This window comes from Solanum stenotomum, unplaced genomic scaffold (genome assembly GCF_019186545.1).
Source record: "Solanum stenotomum isolate F172 unplaced genomic scaffold, ASM1918654v1 scaffold32195, whole genome shotgun sequence".
NCBI lineage: Eukaryota > Viridiplantae > Streptophyta > Magnoliopsida > Solanales > Solanaceae > Solanum > Solanum stenotomum.
This window is the reverse complement of record NW_026031830.1, coordinates 70,527-75,954: the sequence shown is the minus strand read 5'-3', so window position 1 is coordinate 75,954 and position 5,428 is coordinate 70,527. Positions and strand designations below refer to the sequence as shown.

At 30.5% G+C, this 5,428-nt stretch overlaps 1 pseudogene; it reads right to left on the bottom strand.

Annotated features, from left to right (window-relative positions):
- Positions 1–29: 29 nt before the first annotated feature.
- Positions 30–5,428, bottom strand: part of LOC125852091 (putative GEM-like protein 8) — a 28,705-nt pseudogene continuing 23,306 nt past the window's right edge.

Genomic DNA, 5,428 nt, shown 5'->3' with positions numbered 1-5,428 from the left:
CTTATATATTCTGATGAATTACAACAACAACAACGTTAACATACCCGGTGTGATTCCACCTGTGGGGTCTGGGGAGGTTGGGGTGTACGCAGACCTTACTCCTACCTTGTGTGAGGTAGGGTGACTGTTTCCAATAAATATTTTGAATTGACAAAGGTATTATATTTTACAGAGAGATTCTCAAGCAGAACTTGGGCTAGACTTGGTATTAATTATGCAAATTTTGCCTAAATGTTTCTCCAGGTGAAAAGGAAAATGAAGGGGAGCTCCCTTTGTTTGAACCTTAGCATAATATTTTAAATGTGTCTCTCGAGGAGCATTGCGATCTGCTACTCAAATGTTCACTTAGGAAGTGATGACTATGTCAAGTCCCAGAAGGTGAATTAGCCTTCTGACTGCATTAGTTTTACAGTAAGTTTATACATTTGTGTTGACAGCTACAGCTCAAAGCCTAAAGCCTCCTTTGAGCAATGGAGCTAATTACAAGTTCAAAAAGATCTGTACATTCATTTTTGAATCAACATATTACATTGATGAATGGGCTTATTGGGAAACAAAATGAAATAAAAAAAGAAAAAATTATCTTCTTCTGTAAGTACTTGTATATACTTAAGGAATCCCATAAACCAGAACTCAAAATCATCTTCTGTGGTGGCTTTTCCCTATTTTCACTTTCTTTTGCTTTCATTATCTTACTTATTGGGATCGATACCTGCAATTGTGAACCGGCCTATTAGATTATGCTTTATGTGGATACAAAATTAAGAGTTGAAGGAAAAATGGAACAGAGTGGTACCTTGTAGTAGATTCTAAGCAACTTTCTTGTTGGAGATATGAGCTTTATTGATCTCACTGCAGAAAGCAATCTTATCGGTAGAGATGAAGAGAAGGCCTGCTACTAGACCAGCTGTAGTTGATAAAATAAGATTGAGAAACCTTTAATAACTTTTCATCATTTCTAACACTAAACTTCTGCTTGGATATCTTCTCCAACTTGAAGAATTTTCGCTCCGAGGCTCAATTTTTCCTTCACAGTTTCCGTTAGCTTCGGGCTAAGGCTTACTGCACCAAGGAAGTTGAGACATTAATGACTTTAGAATTGATTCTTTCTATCATATATACATGTAAATTGTGATTCTTGCATGAATTGTGGGACTTCATGACTAACTTCTCTGTATTCTTTAGGCTTACGATTGTGTTTGGCCACAACTTCAATTCGTAATACTGAAGGCATTATTTACAAGTTGAGGTTTATCAGTATTATGCAATAACACGTGAAAATTTTGTTTGAGGAGTATTTGGTATTCAACCACAAAACTTCAACTAAGGCAAAATATTATTTTTCAATTTTCCAACTTCAAATACTATGTGAGTGCTTACTTACCATGCTCGCGGATGCCTTGTGCAAGACAGTCCATCCTCTCTCCAAGTTTGTTCATCTTACGAATATTCAATCTTAATGATATCTTCTTCAAGGATATTGAGTTGATTCTTCATCAAAAGACGGTGGATCGGAAATACTAACTTTGCTTTATTTTAGATAAGTGTTTTGAAGTTGCAGATGAAACATAGTCTTGGCTGGCAGATAGAGACAGTAGTCTTTTTGGCTTCCCTTCAAATGAGCACACTGTTGAACTCATGGGAACACTTGCCACATTTCCACCGAGTTAGGGAATGTTGTTTTTCTATTCGCCTATCTTATGGCGGACAAAATTATTCAATACTTGTGTTGGTTTGAGGTAAGTAGCAGTGGGAGAGCCACATATATCGAATGGTGGCTGGTTAAATACCCTTCGTCAAAAAATGATGTTACTGTATATGTTGGTAAAAAATTACTTGATGAATTCTGGAGTAGTTAGAGTATGCACAAGTTGACCTGAACACCACCGTTAACATCATATATATATATATATATATATATATATATATATATATATATATCATATATCATATATCATATCATATCATATATATAAAAGAGAACCCTATGCCCGTCTACGTGGAGCCACCACAAACCAGAATTTCCTTTTAATTTATTTATTTACAAAACTAGTCTTCCCCTTTCATGAAAAGTTGTGACTTTAATGAAAAGTAGTGACTTTTATGAAAAGTTGGTAACTTGTATGAAAAGTAGTGACTTTTATGAAAAAGATATGACTTTTATGAAACGTTGTAACCTTTCTGAAGAGTTGTAACTTTTCCAATGAGTTGTGGAGGGATTTCCTGTCTATAATTAGAGGGATTTCTTGTCACTATTATTTGTAGGGTTTTTTTTCCGCTATAGGGTAGTCAAATTCAAATTCATTAATTAAACTTCTTATGAAATTTGTTTCAAAGTTTTCTTCCTCCAATTTCATGGAGTTTAATCTTTACTATAAGTCATAGTGATTCATGTAACAATGGCAATTCCTTTTTTCTATCTTGGTGACTTTCTTTTACCTCTGTTAAAAAATTTCAGCAAGGATGATTGAAAATTGATCTTCTCTTTTGTCCCTTTCTATAGGTTTCTTCATATAAACAATGAAAATTGATTTTTATTGCAATGCGACATTACTACTCTTGGACCTCTCCGCCCACAACTCATAACGCTTCTGAAATGGTTGAATTCATTACATTTGGTTCTTTAGTAAACAAATCTTTTATTTCTGTCACTATTATTTGTAGATTTTTTTTCAATAAGGCAGTCAACTACATATACATTTATTAAGTTTCTTATGAAGTGTGTTCCATTTCTCAAAGCTTTCTTCCTCCTATTTTATGAAGCTTAATCTTTTACCGTAAGTCATAGTGATTCATGTATCCCTTGCAAATTCTTTTTGCTATTTTTGTAACTTTTTTTTTTAACTCTGTTAAAAATTCCAGTGAGAATGATTGAAAATTTATCTTCTCTTTTGTCCCTTTTTATAGGTTTCTTCATACACTTTTTGGGTAAATTGCTTGTGGATTGTGTTATATTTGATAGCATACAACAATAAATATGTGATTACTAATATGGAACCAATGATGATGTTTGTTAAAAGAACCAAACAAATTGATCTCTTGCTTGCCACAGTTAGTATATTATTTTGATTGTTTTTTCTTAGGTACAAACATTTTGTATGGATTGAGGTATACATATTATCGTCTCTATTGAAGAAAATTACTAATTTTTTTCTAGCAGATAATGAAGAAAAACACAGATACAAAGACTCAAAAAAAAAAAACTCATAAAAAAAACTTGGTTTATTATCAGTTCCTTCCAAGACTCTCCAAGTAAAAGTTTTTCCCCTATTTCTTCACTTCTCAATCCTACCAATAGTAATGACTATTCTGAGACAATGAGGAAAAACGTTTATGATACTCATAATTTTATGGTCATTTTTAACATATACATAATACAACATACTATAATAAAAAAGAGATTGATGGAGGTTCATATGAAAGGAGTCAAAGGTCTCCATTTGAATTTAGCTAATTGTGTTCTTGTAAGGACGTGATGTTCCACTATACTTGAGAGTGTTGTTGTTCGAGGCTTTTTTGTCTCTTCTTTAATGTCTGATGTTGTTCTTTATAACTTCTTAGAATTTATAAAATTTCATTACTTTTGACCAACTATTTCCATGGAGATTTTCTTAGACTTCTTTCTTATACTTAAAATCTCTCTATGACTCATAATTTTTGTATAACAAAAACAAAAATTAAATAAAATATTGCACTTTAAGATTTCAGAAGAATGTTTTACCTTAAGATAAAATGTTCTTGACAATGTAGTGTATGTATCGAAAATACGAATATTGCCGAATGACCATATGCAAGCTTAGTAAAATAGTTCAATCCCGTGCGAAGCACGGGTAATTTGCCTAGTATATATATAAAAGAGAATCATATGCCCTCCTACGTGGCGCCACCACAAACAAGGATTTCCTTTTAATTTATTTATTTCTAAAATTAACCTTTTCCTTTCATGAAAAGTTGTGACTTTTATGAAAAATTATGATTTTTATTGAAAAGTTGTGACTTTTATGAATAGTTGCGACTTTTATGAAAGGTTTTAATAATTATGAAAGGTTGTGACCTTTCCGAAGAATTGTGACATTTCCAAAGAGTTGTGACATTTCTAGTAAGGCACAATAAACATTTGTTCACACTACCCTTTGTTGTCTATAAATAGAGGGATTTCCTCTCATTTTAAATTTTAAAACTACGAAAATTTTGAACTTTCTCTTCTTCTTCTTTTGCACAATTAAATATTTGATTTTAAACTTCTTCTTCTTTCTTTGCACAATTAAATATTTGTGTACTTTGCTCCTGTTGAGTGGCTCACTGACACTATTGTTTTTGTATCATTACACTGGTGAATAAACTCGTTTCATCCTGAGAGGATTTATTTCTTTAAACCTCGGGTACTAGAGGAAATGATTTTCTTAAGGAGACATTGTGCATTCAGCGGGCTCGATTTTTCCTTTCTGTTTCATTCTATTGTTACATATACTGATATGTTTTTTTACAGTCATTAATTTATGCTTATGATATTAATTGTTGTTTTTGAGTAAATGTTTTAAACTTTGTTGTTTATGTTTCTGTAAAGTTATTGTTGTAAGTATTTGTTAGTACAGACTCTATATAAATTCAACTACTGCAGATTCATAAATAACTTTTTACAGAATACATTTATTTATAACATTCTCCAAAGAAATCTTTTCTTCTCCAAGAAATCAAGCCTAAAAATTATATGTTTTTTTGTTGTTGTCATAATAATGTTAATATTAATAGGAGTAAAAAAAATTAGAAAGTCAAATGATAGAATTAAAACTAGCAATTAATTACAATTATATGATACACAATGATGACTATTCTCTCACACCAAAGTACTTTTTTGAATTTTTTCCCCATTATCTCTTACTTCTCTTTCATCCTTTTCAAGAATCCTTAATGTTTTGTTTGTGCACAACTTCAATTCCAAAAAACTATCATAAATATATTACATATGAAATTTGGATTTGAAAGATTGCATTTTAATTTTAAAACACATAATGACTACATATTACTTATTGGTATATCATATGATTATGGAACCTTTGCTCTTGATAAACACATTAGTTTTATATATATACATATATATATATATATATTTATTAAAAAAATATTTAATATTTTGAAAGTAATTGATAGTGTTATACTAACGAAATTTGCAAAGAAGAAAATTGAGAAAAATATTTATTTGACTCTCTAATAAAAGACACTATGTAACCATTCATATAGATGATAAAAATAAACTAACCATTATAAAATTTGAAAAACAAATTAATGAATCTATAAAATGAAATTATGTAAACTAGGAGAAAATAATGTTATGTTTTGTACTTTTGACTTTTCTTTTAATAAAACAAATGGTAAACTACAATTGAATAACCACTGTACTCTTAAAATAAATTAATATAAAAATACT